The 15,037-nt window shown below is 47.4% G+C and overlaps 1 non-coding gene across 1 annotated transcript; it reads left to right on the forward strand.

The window, feature by feature from the left end:
* The first annotated feature begins 14,401 nt into the window (after window positions 1–14,401).
* Window positions 14,402–14,473, forward strand: TRNAK-UUU (transfer RNA lysine (anticodon UUU)). The gene has a single exon. It is a non-coding gene; the product is annotated as a tRNA-Lys (tRNA).
* Window positions 14,474–15,037: the final 564 nt, after the last annotated feature.

Genomic DNA, 15,037 nt, shown 5'->3' on the forward strand with positions numbered 1-15,037 from the left:
GGGAGAGACACAAACATTCTATCTATAACGGTTGCTTGGATAAGAGGTATATTGATATAATCGTCAGTTTGATCACCCAGATGTGTTGGGGTAGCATTTTACATGAGAGCTCCCAAGAAAGACTCCTTGGAAGTCCAGCTCATTCCTCTGGGCCCCCAACTGCTGTCAACAGGGAACTCTGATGTGGTCGGTATCAGACTGTAAAGATTCTGAAGAGATCTCAACGATGGGACTTTCCATGGTTGATCTTACAAACTCTGCAGGATCAACACGGTTTCCAAATAGCCCAACATCATTTATTATTATTATTACAATTTCATAACTGCCATGATGATTTGTGTTTTAATGGGGGCCCAGATGGCTGATTTTGGGGAGAGTCTGTGTTTTTTATTCTTTAATTCCGAGTTCAAGGTTTTCAACAGAACTGCCTTACTTTGGGGGAACACTGCAGCTCCCTCTGCCATCTTTCCTCCATCTCAGCTCTCTTGCCTATCAGAGGAGGTAATGGCTGGACCCAAGTTTGGGGTGTCTTGAGGGGTCACTTAGGTAAAATCCACGTCGAGTGCTTGACGTGTGTGTTGTTGAGGGATCTATCTAGACCCATCTCATTGGCAGAAGGTTGGGGGAAATTGGGGAAGGGGTGATGTGGCCCGATTTGAGGTGTCGCAAGCTCTGTCTGTGGTGGAGTGCAAGAGCATTGCCCATAGAAAGGCCCACAGAGGCTGGAGAGCACCAGGTTGGCTTCAGGAATGGGGACCTGGGAGGCAGAGATGAAGGACCAGGTGGTAGACTCGATGTGGGTGGTGCAGAGGACAGAGGAGGTGGGCGTGGCCGCAAGGCTCCCAGCCAGGACACGTGGGCAGATGGAGAGAGGAGCAGGGGGAGGGAGCAGCAGAGAGGGAGGCGTGGCTTAGGCTCCAGACATGGTGCACTGGATGCTCCTGAGGACGGTTAGCTGGAGAGATTTCGGTTCTGTTGGGAAAGTTGTCTAGCACTAGGGAGAGAGGCAGGGATGGGCTGCGGAGAGCCACTGATGAGGACACTTTTTAACATCCATGTTTTTATGAACCATCCTCCTTCTCTATTAGCCTCCTGTGGCTACGGTAACAAATGACCACAAACAGGGTGGCTTATGATAACAGACATGTATTCTCTCATAGGTCTGGAGGCCAGAAGTCTGATATCAAGGTATCAGCAGGGTCCTGTTCCCTCTGAAGGCTCCAGGGGAGGACCCTCCTTTGTCCCTCTCGCTGCTGGTGGTGGCCGGCCATCCTTGTTCTCCCTTGGCTTGTAGCTGCATCCCCAACCTCACATCGGTCATGTTGGATTTAGGGCCCACCCTAGTTCAGTATGACCTCATCTTACCTAACTATACCTGCAAAGATCCTATTTCCAAATCAGGACACGTTCTGATGTTCCAAGTGGATTTGAATTTTGGGGGAGACACTATTCAACCCAATATATCTTCCTTACAACTCACATTGCAACATCCACACGAGTAGACTGTGGATACCAATCTCAGGAACACTATTGCAAATTACATGGTAGTATGAAAATTTGCATACGTAGCGCCAGGCTAACCCAAAGCTGGGATTGCCTGTTTGTGTGATGTAAGAGTAATGAAGCTGGCTCTGGTACTCGTATTTTTCTCCACCTAAGATGAGATCCAGAACTCAGTGCCTTTCCAGCTCCCCCACAAAGAAGCCAGTCATATGAAAATATCATGCATCACAAAACTCTACTGGAATTTTTCAGGGCAGGTGAAACTCACAGCCATCAACTGGCACATTGGGGCTGGTCCCTGCAGGGTTATTTTTCTGACTCCTCCCCACAGCCTGGCTCCTCTCCTCCTCCAGGAGATCCTTGCTCCTCTTCCATTATGTGGAGTTGTGGCAGGAAGCAGCTGCCCAGCCAGGGGTCAAGTCCCCAGGACCCCTGGCGTCCAGATGGGGCCCCTCGACCAGTCCTTGCCAGTGAGACCAGAGTGGACGTGATGTGCATCACTTCTTGACCCAAGTGGTTGTCTGCTGGTTGGAAGCCACCATGAATTGAAGGATCCCGGATCCCTGAATTGCCATGTGGAAGGCTGCCTGCTGACCACTCATGGCCTGCGAGCAAGAAAGAACCTTTTGGAGATTCTTTGAGCTCGGAGGTTTATCAGCCACAGCACTAGCGTCGCCCGCTCACGCCATCCCCAATGCAGCTGCAAAGCCTTCATCCCACATCACCCAGGAGGGACTTGGTTCTGCTCCAGCTCCAGTCTCAACACACATCACAGCCCTGCACTGTGCTCAGTGGAACACGCGGGGGCCCAGGGAGCGGGGCCCTCTTTTTAGAGGGTGGTCAGGATTATAAATGACCCCAAATTGTTCTGGACAAAGTTAAACTTAAGCAAATATGATGTTTCAGGATTAGTTGGGGATGGAGTGGGGAAGGGGGCAGCCTTGAGGGGCTGAAGGATGCCCTGTGTCACCCGGGTCACGCCAAAGTCCCGCTCTTCCCTACAGCTTCCAAACAGCATCCCGTCCTGCCTCTTCAGAGAGGGTGTGGTGTAATGGGAACCCTCCTACACGGTTGGTGGGAACGTAAACCAGTGCAGCCACTATGGAGAACAGTATGGAGGTTCCTTAAAAAGCTAAAAATGGAGCTACTATATGACCCAGCCATTCCACACCTGGACGTATAGCTGGAGAAAACCATAATTCACAACGATGGATGCTGGGAGAGGGGGACTGGTTCAGAGCCTGGCAGACAGGGCCTGGAGTCACCTTCTGCCCCTGAGTTTTCCCTAAGTGATGAGGGCCCTGGGGCTGCTGCCTGCAGGTCTGTGTATGCAGGTCACCTAATCAGAGACAATCAGTCGGTGAATTACTTACTTGGTATGAATCATGCATGACTGTTTTGCATTTTACAAATCAGCTCCTGTTGGTGCAAATTAATCATACTCTTCTTGGTTTATCAAATACCTAAAAAAAAAAAGAATAAAACAATCGATCCATTTCCCACGGCAACAGCGTCCTCGTCCCTCCACCCCTGAGCCTGCTTCCTGCTTTTTGGGCTCATCAACCCACTCCCTGACTCAGCACCATCAGATAACAGAAAAGCTTTTGCACTTTCTTTCTTTCCTCTTTTTTATAAGTTTATTTATTTATTTATTGGCTGGTTTGGGTCTTTGTTGCTGCTCACGGGCTTTCTGTAGTTGTGGAAATTGGGGGCTACTCTTTGTTGTGATGCGCGGGCTTCTCATTGTAGTGGCTTCTCTTGCTGCAGAGCATGGGCTCTAGGCACTCGGGCTTCAGTAGTTGTGGCCAGTGGGCTCAATAGTTATGGCTCACGGGCTCTAGAGCACAGGCTCAGTAGCTGTGGTACACGGGCTTAGTTGCTCTGCTGTATGTGGGATCTTCCTGGAGCAGGGATCGAACCTGCGTCCCCTGCATTGGCAGGCCAATTCTTAACCACTGCGCCACCAGGGAAGCCCGCTTGGGGCGCTTTCAGGGGAGCCCTGACTGCTTAGGAGAAGGCAAGCAGAGGACTAGATTCAAGGGGAAGGTGGGCAGTGCAGGGCCAGCAGTTAAGCTGCCTACAAAATTCAAAGGCAAAGCTTCTATTTGTCTCCATTTCAGAACAGAACCATGGATTTTCTTGAGGCCCGTCCTTACTCTTATAGGGCTGAAGTGTGGACATATTCACATTTGCATTTGTTGATTTAAAATGGGAAAAGATGGCTATTTTCATTTAAAAGAATTTATTTTTAGTTTTTTTGGCTGGCCACGTGGCAGGTGGGATCTTAGTTCCCAAACCAGGAATTGAACTGGTGCCCCCGTGCAGTGGAGGCACAGAGTCTTAACCACTGGACCGCTGGGGAAGTCCCAAGATGGCTATTGTTAAAGCAATCAGAACATGGTTATTCTAGCAGTGATTACACAGTGAAAACATTTCTTCTTCTCTGGCTGGAGCTCCATCATTTGATGCCCCTGGTTGGTGGAAAATATTTGCATAACCTTGAACTGGCTTGGCTTAATTTGCAGCACTGAATGAGAACCATCCCCCAAATGCAATTTTGCAAGCACCTGATTCTATGTGGGTAACCAGGCTTTTAAGCCCTGCTCTATGTCAAAATGTCATCAATGAAAAATAGGCGAAATCTTATTGCCACAAAAATTCCTCCGCTAACTTTGAATTGATAGGTCTTTAAAAATTCTTTTAGACTTACATCTTCTGATGATAAAAGTGATAAATACCCACCTTCCAAATGTGAAAATCAACAAAGCACTAGGAAAGAGGTCAACATCTCATATGATCCCAGGTAGGATTTGCTTTCTCACCAGTTTTATTTTGGGTATCCTTAATCTACTAAGATATTTCCCACCTTCTCCCTCTATCTCTTTAGAGCAATAATTCTCCTTTGTTTCTTTCTTGGAATCTCCTGGATGCATTTGTCACCTCTCTGAGGATGCTTTCGCTGTTGAAACTGAGGGAAGGGCGTTTCCCAGAGAAATGAGCTTTGGGACAAGGCTATGTGGAACCCAGCCTAGATCCCCAGGGAAGGCAGACCTTTATTTATTTATTTTTTTGGCTATATTGGGTCTTTGTTGCTGTGCGTGGTCTTTCTTTACTTATGGCGAGCGGGGCCTACTCTTCATTGCGGTGTGTGGGCTTCTCATTGCAGTGGTTTCTCTTGTAGAAGAGCACAGGCTCCAGGTACACGGGCTTCAGTAGTTGCGGCACTCGGGCTCAATCGTGGTGGCTCGTGGGATCTAGAGCGCAGATTCAGTAGTCGTGGCACACAGGGCTTAGTTGCTCTGAGGTATGTGGGACCTTCCCAGCCCAGGGATCGAACCTGCGTCCCCCGCATGGCGGGCAGATTCTTAACCACTGTGCCACCAGGGAGCTCTGGCAGACCTTCTTAAAAAAGGACATTCAAGGTAGTTCTCAAGGATGGGAGAAGCGGATGGACAAGGACCTTGGAAGACACACCTGTAATAATAGTTGGGGTCTTCATGTGGCAAGCACGGGTCAAGTGCTCAACGACAATGAACTGGGTCCCCCTCAAGGGCTGTGATGACTCACTGCTGATACCACAGGAGGGGTGAGGGTGGCTGAGCACCCAGGGGGCTTCCTGTGATGGGTTTGGCTGGCGGGGATGTTGCCAGCCTGTGTACCCTGACGTCAGCCCCTCTTGTATGGTACCTGAGTGCCTGGCAGACTGTAGGAACCTGATAGATTTTATAGGCTGCATTTAAAAGTATGGTGCTTTTAGGGACTTCCCTGGTGGTGCAGTGGTTAAGAATCCACCTGCCAATGCAGAGTATACGGGTTCGATCCCTGGTCTGGGTAGATCCCACATGCTTCGGAGCAACTAAGCCCATGTGCCGCAACTACGGAGCCTGTGCTCTAGAGCCCGTGAGCTGCAACTGTTGAGCCCTCGAGCCACAACTACTGAAGCCAAGTGAGTGCCTGGAGTGCTTCTCAACAAGAGAAGCCACTGCAATGAGAAGCCCACGCACCACAGGGAAGAGAAGCCCCCACTTGCTGCAACTAGAGAAAGTCCGTGCGCAGCAAAGAAGACCTAACACAGCCAATAAATAAATTAATTTAAAAAAAAGTATGGTGCTTTTAAATACCAACCAATAATAATAGTTATTATAGGAAATGATGTTCTTAAAGAGGAAAGGCCCCATGCTCCCCCAGCTCCAGATGTCTGACTGCAAAAACCTTTCTCTGGGTCCCTCCGTTCATGTACAGGCAGGATGGCCAAACATCTGGGTTTCTCTGGGTTTGTCACCCCCATATGTGAGTGAGATACCTGTGGGAGATTCTCCACCCACTGTGTGCTCCCCGGGCTCATGGTGCTCTGGTGGTTGGTCAGTGCAGCCAAAGTCCATGTAACCTGCGAGGCCAGGTGCCTGGCTTCTGCACGTGGCTGCGTGAGCCAGGCTGGCCCTTGTCCTCAGCTTGCTGCTCAGATCTCTAAGGGATATTTCTTTCCATGAGTTCCACAAGCTCTTGTTTTATCTTCCTTTGACTTACATTTTAAAACCATTTGAGAACTAAAATACCGCCTGCCATATCAGTAAACAAAGGATGTTGCAGCCATCAAACCATCACATGACAGCCGCCTGGGCGGTGCACCCTGAGGAAACTCAGGGTGAGAAAACACAGGATCCTGGCCCCCGATAGCCGGGGTGCATATCAAAGGAATGATTCCAGTGAGCCCAGACTCTTGCATCTTCCCATACATAGGAAAGTGCTTAATTTCTTAACTTGAGATGTCTGGTTTTCTTTCATTAATAGTAACCTTTCAATGTTCTGACTACCTGGTCTTTTGTTGCAAAAACTCCCATATATCCTGGCTCCACCCCGCCACCCCTTTGCCTCTTTGAAACAATTTTCTCAGCGTTATCTGAGATGCTGTGTCCAGGTTCTGCCTAATAAAACATAATTCTCAACTTGTAGGTTGTGCATTTTCTTCAGTAGACACATTTTTACTTTAAAAAAATTTAGAAAATACACACAAGTACAGAGAACACAGAAACCTCTGCGATTGCACCATTCAGATTGGGTAGTTAGAACAATCTTGTAATTTTTGCTCCAAGGGGTTGCTTTGATGGTATAAATAAAGCCCTGCCTATGAGATGGGTGGCCCAATGGCTCTCACGCAGCACTCCCTCCCCACTGCCCCAGGCCCCGCTCTGCCCCAGGGGATGGCCACTTTCAGTTACTGATATGTCTCCTTCTAGCCCATTGCTTACGCTTTTGCATACAATTCACATGCACAGCAAAAGGAGTAGAAAAGTTGACACCGAACCTCCGTCTACTGTCACTCAGCATCAGTGGTTAGTACGATTTCACCACATTTCCTTATTTCCCTTTCCTTCCTCTTTGCATTTTATATCTCACCCAGTCGCCACGTCATTTCATCCTGACAGCTGTCTGTATGCGGTGCTCAAATGCATGGACTTTGGAAAAACATAACCAGGAAGCTACTATTAAATGTCACAAAATTAGCAACAATTTCTCATCATCTAACACCCACTCCAGAATCAGATTTCCCTGGTTGTCTCAAAAATGTCTTGAGTTGGTATGCTTGAGTCAGAATCCCGGTACTACATATGAGGTATTGCATCTCCTGCATTAAAAAATTTTTATTGAAGTATAGCTGATTTACAACGTTGTGTTAATTACTGCTGTACAGCAAAGCGATTCAATTACGCACACACACACACATATATTTTTCTGTTTTTAATACTCGTTTCCATTGTGGTTTGTCATAGGCTATTGAATAGAGAGCTCTGTGCTGTAGGACCTTGTTGTTTATCCACCTTCTCCTGCATTTTATTTTTGTGCCACAAAGTTGAGGAAACCAGATCACTTGTCTGGAGAACATTCTGGGGTTCCTTTGGCTTTCTTGGGGCATCAGAGAACCCTGTCTTGGTCCATTCAGGATGCTGTAACAAACACCACGGACTGGGTTGTTTTTATATAACAGAAATGGGTTGCTCACAGGTCTGGAGCCTGGAGGTCCAAGATCAGGGTGCCAGGGAGGCCAGTAAGGGCCCCCTTCCAGGGGGCAGACCTCTCGTGTCCTCACATGGTGGGAGGGGTGCGGGAGGCTCTGTGGGGCCTCTTTTAAGAAGACACTAATCCCATTCCTGGGGGCTCTGCCCTCTTGACTTAATCACTCAAAGGTCCCCTACCTCCTAATACCATCATCTTGGACATGAGGGTTTCAACATATGAATTTTGGGGGTACACAAACATATAGACCAGAGCGAACCTGATCACCCATTATTGTCTGCCCAACCAATGGATGTTCTTCTGAAGGCTGGCCTAGACGCAGGGTCAACTTCTTTGGCAAGAATTCTTCGTAGATGGAGATTTTTTAAAAAATTCGTCACTGTCGTGTGTATCTTTCTAAAAGCCTGATCTAGCTGGTTCCTTTTCACCTCTGAACAAGCTGTGTTCTACAACGTCTCCACTGGTCCATCACCCTCCTGCCCTTTAAGCGGAGCTGCAGCACACACCCTGTGTCTGCTTGCTTACATATGTGTGCAAGAGGGTCTTTGAGTTTTGCTCAAGTAATTACTATGCATAACCTCTTTTTGTTTTTTGAAGTAAAAATACCTTGCTACTTATGATAACTGAGTCTATAGCATTAAGTGGACCCAAACATCGTTATTTATTTTTCAAACAGTGGATAATTTTTATCTTTCACTTTCAAATAATATTTACTAGTAACAAAAAGAATCCATCAATAGCTTAATTTATGAAGTAAAAATCACCCTGAAACCTGCTCTTGCCGTCACCGTGATTAGTAATTTGTTGACTGTCCTTCCAGTTTTCTTCTATTCACACCTGAACATAAACAAATACATGAGCGACTCATCTGACACAAAGAGAACCCTAATATACCTATTTTTCTATGGCTAAGTTTCTTTTTCTCATTTAATGTTTCAGGGACATCTTTCCACATCAATATGCTCAAGTCTGAATAATTTCTTTTAACAGCTGGGCAGCATTCAATTACCCAGGGAGGGTGTGGTGGTTAATTTCTGTGTCATTTTGACCGGCCACAGGGTGCCCAGATAAAGCCTGATTTCTGGGGGGGGGTGTGTGTGTGTGTGTGTGGGTGTTTCCGAATGAGATTAACATTTGAATCAGTGGGCTCAGGAATGGGCGATGGAGGCTGGCACTGGTCTCTATACTTGAGGCCACAGTTTAACTGTGCTGGTGGCTGGGGACCTCTGGTTTAAAGAGCAGTGGACTCACAGGGCACTGTGTCACGTTCAGATGCCAGTCACTCATCCAAAATGTGAAGCACCCATTCTGTACCCAGGCCTTTGCCTGGTCCTATGCAATTGAAATAAGAAATAAATTGCAAAAAAAAAAAAAAAGATCCCAGCTTCACTTTATTATTATTATTATTTTTATAAATTATTTATTTATTTATTTATTTATTTTTTATTTATTGGCTGCGTTGGGGCTTTGTTTCTGCGTGCAGGCTTCTTGTAGTTGCGGAAAGCAGGGGCTACTCTTCATTGCCGTGCTCAGGCCTCTTATCGTGGTGGCTTCTCTTGTTGCAGAGCACTGGCCCGAGGTGGCACGTGGCTCAGTAGTTGTGGCGCTCGGGCTTAGCAGCTCCTTGGCATGTGGGATCTTCCCCAACCAGGGATCAAACCCGTGTTCCCTGTGTTGGCAGTCTGATTTTTAACCGCTGTGCCACCAGGGAAGACCCGCTTAAAATTATTAACATGTACAATTTTTTTATAGGGGGCCTGTGGCATGCTGCCACAATTGGCCATTGGGTTAAGTTTTACTGATACGCAGGTGTTTACTCTTGGGGACACAGACAGGTGAGGTAGAGAGGCTGCTGGCCAACTTCGTTATTGTTCAATCAAGATCCTTTGACGTAGGCTGAGTTCTCAACACTGTGCCTGGCCTGCAGCCTCAGCTCAGGACACAGGACAGAGTGTCTGTGTCATTGCACTATGGTTACAACACTTCTGCCCCACAGTTGCAGGCCCACCTCTCTGAAGCCGCGTCTCTGGGGAGGGAATGTCTGAATGAGGGCTGCCCTTTGCGCACGAGGCCCTCACTCAGCCAGGAGTATCTTTCCTGGTTGCCATGTGCTGAATATCACAGCGTCCCCCGGGGCCACAGGGCATCCCCAGAAGGACAGCTCAGGGGCCGTCTGTGCTGGAGGTGGGCTCCAGCAAAGGAATAGGAAGGTGCTTTTCAAGCAGGGGTTTACCTTCTTATTTTCCCTACCATAGTAGCTAAAATTAACATGTTTAACAAACCCTGTGTATCAGCACAACTTTGTCTATTACCACTGATACTGTCCACACTGTCACCACCACCATCAACATAGCAGCTCTCATCACCGCTCTCACCACCAGTATCAGCTCCAGCACAGCCATGGCACACGCAACACCCCCACCATCACCACCTCCACCATCGCCACCGACGCTGTTATCGTGACACCCGCTGCTCCTGAGGCAGGAAATAGATGGGCTCCAGGTCAGACGTTTACAGCCCGCCTCCTGTCTGCACTTCCAGACAGAAATCACGGCAGGAGCAGGGCGGACGGCAAGAGCAGGTTTTAGGGTGGTTTTTACTTTACGAATGAAGCTACCAATGGATTCTTTTTGCTTCTGGTACACATTACTCGAAAGTGAAACAAAAATTATCCACTGTTTGCAAAACAAATATTGACGTTTGGGTCTGCTTAGTGCTATGGGCTCCGTTATCATAAGTAACGAGGTATTTTTACTTCAACATAACAACAGAAGCAGGGTAAACAACAGGAATGGGTAAATTGTCTCCAGCGGACGCTTTCCCATAACAGTAACGGCAGGGGCAGAGAGGGACTCTGCCCAGATGAGAGATAAAGAGACCACACAGTTCTCGTTCTTCTGACGACACAAGCACAGAAAGGCTCCTCCGGGGGCAATGAGGGATGGGGTGCCATCCCATAAGAGGTGATGTCAGCCTTCGCATAGGCCTCTGTGCTGGAATCCATCTCGGAAAAAAGTTGCGCACACGTGACGGGGAGGGTCCTAGGGCGGAAAAGGAAACAAGATAAGTGGCCAAAGAGAAACAAAGACCCAGAAGAGCTGCCCTGTCTAAATGACTTAATCGCCTCTTTACTCAGGGAGGACGCCCACACCCTTTCTCTCCAGGTGTGCATCTCTGCCCTGCTTCTGTCTTAAATAAGCAAATTGTTTCTCTGTGTGCTCTCCCGCTTGGTGTGCTGGGTCTCTAATAATAAACTTAGAGCCTGTGTTTCCAGTGTTTGCCTCCCTGAAACATTCTTGCTTTCAAAGAATGCAAGAGCCAGGGAACCTTTGCTTCTAGCCTCTAGTCCCTGGTGGTCTAGTGGCCAGGATTCCTGGTTTCCACCCAGGCTACCCAGGCTCAATCACTGGGCAGGAAACCAAGATCGTGCTTCAAGCCACCGCTCACTGCTGTCTCCTTGAGCTCACTACCGCAATCGCTGCAGCCACCGCTGACACCAATACCACCATTATGCTCTCCGTCACTGCCGCCCCGCAAACCCACCCCCCCACCACCGTTACCATGACACCATCATTCCAGCGACCACCACCACTAACCCCGTCACCCCCACCAGCATCACCTCCATCCGTACTTAGATCACCACCACCACCACCGTTTCACACCACACACCGTCACCCCCGCCACACCTTCACACAATTACACCACCACAATCATCATGACCACCTCTACTGCCACTGCTACCGTTACCATCACCACCACCGCGGGTCACCACCCTCACCCCACATACGGGCAGGACTTCATAGCAGAGGTTTTCAAATCACACTTGGGAAACCCTCAGATGCTGATGAACCTATGAGGGGTGCAGTGGAAGTGGGGACACAGAGGCCACTAAGCAGATGGGGGTCCGGGCTCATCCTCTTCCACCTATGGTTCAATCTGAGACACTCTCACTATTTGCTCTTCCTATTGGAGTTCCTCGAATTCCATCAAGATTTTCAGATCCTAAAAACCATTTAAGGGGCTTCCCTGATGGCACAGTGGTTGAGAATCCGCCTGCCAATGCAGGGGATGTGGGTTCAATCCCTGGTCCAGGAAGATCCCACATGCCACGGAGCAACTAAGCCCATGTGCCGCAACTACGGAGCCCATGTGCTGCAACTACGGAGCCTGTGCTCCTAGAGAATCCACTGCCATGAGAAGCCCGCACATCGCAACGGAGAGTAGCCTCCGCTCTCCACGACTAGGTAAAGTCTATGCGCAGCAAAGATGACCCAACGCAGCCAATAAACAAACAAACAAATAAATAAATAAATTTATTTTAAGAAAACATTTAAGCCACAGCATGTGTAGTGCTTCAGTGTATACTTATCACATGAATGAATTTCTTCCGAGAAGCGTTTATGAAAATGCAAATGTGGATGCCCGAGGAGAGAGCACAATCAAAGGAGTAACATAGTGGTTTTTTTTTTTAATCACTGAAGAGCGGGGTCGCCGTGGCTGGTGGTGGGGAGAGGCCTGGACCCCACGCTCCTGGGCCGGTATCATGGAAGGCGGCTGAAAGGAATTAAAAGGGGAGAAGAAAACTTGAAGGCAGCAAAGTCAGAAACTGTTTTTGTTTCTGATGTGTATTCAGGATGCGATAGGTTAATCTAAGCTTGGAACAGCTGGGAGGCTGTGCGGTTTCCTGCAAGACTCAGCATGATGACAGGTTTTTCTTCAGCCCTGCCGCCCACAGCCTGGCCACTCTGCCCCCATGCCAGGCCAGGCAGGCAATTCGGGGAGGGTTTCTCCCTCTGCATCTTGTCTTTGGAGTCAAAGGAGTCTTATCTCTTTAGGATGATAAGTCTTGGAGAGCTTTATTGGATAATTCTCTCCCTTGAAATTTTAGTCTCTGGGGAAAAGCACATACTCTCATTAGATAAGAAACACATCACGTTTTGTTCAAATCCAGGCTGGAAACAGATCTGAGACTTTCAAGCAGGTCTGGCACTTGTGACAAATCCTTCATTAATCTACGCGACAATTATTTCCTTGCCCTGCTGTGTCAGACACGGCAACACCGTGTGGCCGGTGTGACATCGCCCACGTTCCAGATGCTAGCCAAAGTTTTCTTTCTTTTTCTGCTCCAAGAAGCAATTAGATGGGCATAGGGGGGAGGATGGGGGTGTGGGGGTTGAGGCTGGAGAGGGATGTGTAATGAGACAACCAGACTCCAAGGTCTAGTTCCGGGGTGTGAGCTCAGATGCCTACAGGCAGGCAGGTGGTGGTAGATGCAGAGGGCAGCTGTCGGGGGCGTGGAGCTCGTGACCGCTCTCACAGAAACGAAGCCACTCAGCTCTGGCCAGTCCTCGCCATGGGAAAATGAGAGCCATTTTTGCCAGTTGGTCTGATTCCTGCCTCCCCCCACCCCCCACCCCCAGGACAAACTACAATCTGGATTTTTTTTAAACGCAAAAATGCCTGATTTTTAAGTGTTGACAATGTATTACTTTTTTTTATTCCCTTGTTCTCTTGTTATTTTGTGCACATGAGTTTCATGATCATTTTACTCTTTTTTAAAAAAATAGCAACTTTTGTTAAAGAATTTTGAAAAATCATACTGTGTCCACCATACAAAGGATCAAAAACATACATAATTTTCTAAATCTGCCAGTAAGTATATTCAATTATATCTCACATTCTTATAATGTGCCAGTTATAGGAGAATGAGATTTGAATCTCATGAAGTTTCATTTCAACTTATATGATATTCAGAAAACTCTTGAAAAAGCAAGGGAAAGTCAATTTAACAGCCCAATAAAACAGTTAGAAATAAAAATCTGACATTTTTGGCCATGAGGCTGGAGGGTTCATTAATTAATTAGGTAATTAATTTGTGGAGGAGGGCTAATTTATGCTGCAGTTGTATCCTTGATGCCTGTGATAGAGTTAGAGTTGGAATTTTGGATCTACCGCTTAACAGCTTTGAGACCTTGGAAAGTTGCTTAATGTTTCTTCGTGTGTAAAATATAGGGAGAATAATAATATCTGCCTTTATGAGGTTATTGTGAGTATTTAGTCAGAAAAAAAAAATATGACTTAGGAGAGTGCTTAGTACATAAAATTATCTCAGTAAGAGTTTTTTTCTCCTTCTCCCTTCCTCGTTCCAGTCCTCCCTCCATTCCCCACTAATGTATTCATAACTTAGTTCTAAGGTAAAAGTACTATAATGTCAAGCAAAATTGTATTCACCATGGTTGAGAAAAGGCTCTAAAGGAACTGATAAGAGCAATTTTAATTGGCAGTTTTAGTCTGAATTGTATTCACTGCAAAATGGAGTTTTTACAGTTTCATAATCATGCCTAAGTCCTCTGAAAGGGAGTGGTTATAGAAATGAATAGCCCGAAGATTTTTCTTGCAAGGGGTCAACGCCTTACTTTTTAAAAATGATAATATTGTGCAGGTCAAATGTACACATTTGGGAAGAGTATCTGGCCTCCAGATACCTGGCGTGCTTTCTCTCTGTGTTTTATCCAATAAAGGACTTCTGGTCTCCAAGTGCAGGTACAGGAAAAATGTCAGACTATCTATGTCTAAAGAGGACTTGGTTGGTGAAGACCCATTTCCCCCACACTGGCAAACCTTGAAGAAGCTGGTGGGGAGCGGCCCTGATCTGAGATGCCTCTGGTAGGCCAGGATGCTCCAGGTCCTTCCCCAGGGCCACAGAGCCTTGTGCTCAGACCACTGGTCATGGGGTTGGGGGCTTGTATGTTAACTGTCACCAGTGCTAATTGCCCCTGCCCCAGCCACCTGTTTATTACCTGTAACATGAGAGAACTGGATGGGGTGTGGGGATTTTAAAATGTGTGTGTGTGTATTTAACACTCATTTAAAACTCGAGAATTCCCTGGTGGTCCAGTGGTTAGGACTCGGCACTTTTACTGCCAGGGTCTGGGTTCAATCCCTGGTCGGGGAAGTAAGATCCTACAAGCCACTAGGCATGGCATGGCTGAAACAAACAAACAAACAAACAGACAAACTCAAAACCCAGCAAATGAAGCAGATGAGTGAAGAGATTCTGCAGTGAAGGCGGGCAGAGGGGCTGCAGGCTCAAACGCCCCTCCCCCCAGGCCATAGCTCTTCCGGAATCTTCACTCTGAGTCTACTTTCCCTCCTGCTCCTCTGAGAGCCAAGCTTTTGGGGACACACATTTGGACGGATGACTTTAAAGAGGAGGACTTGGCCAGAGCCGCTTCTCACTTACAGAGGAGAATGGAAATCCACAACTCAAGGCAAATCATATAAGGTAAAGCATATTTTCCTGGTGAGTTAGAACGCCCACTTCCACTAAGCAAAGAAATGCAGCCTAAAGAAACGTCAGGAACAGGAGACGTGGTCTTGGAGAAGGCATGTGTCCAGGTACTGTTTGGCTATCATTCATTAGTGAAAAATCACCAATTCAGTCCTTAGGATGTTGATTGAAAAAACGAGATGGATTATATCCTGCTGGCAAACTGGGTCCCGGGGTTGCTGCTTTGTG

Source organism: Hippopotamus amphibius, chromosome 7 (assembly GCF_030028045.1).
Source record: "Hippopotamus amphibius kiboko isolate mHipAmp2 chromosome 7, mHipAmp2.hap2, whole genome shotgun sequence".
NCBI classification, from domain to species: domain Eukaryota; kingdom Metazoa; phylum Chordata; class Mammalia; order Artiodactyla; family Hippopotamidae; genus Hippopotamus; species Hippopotamus amphibius.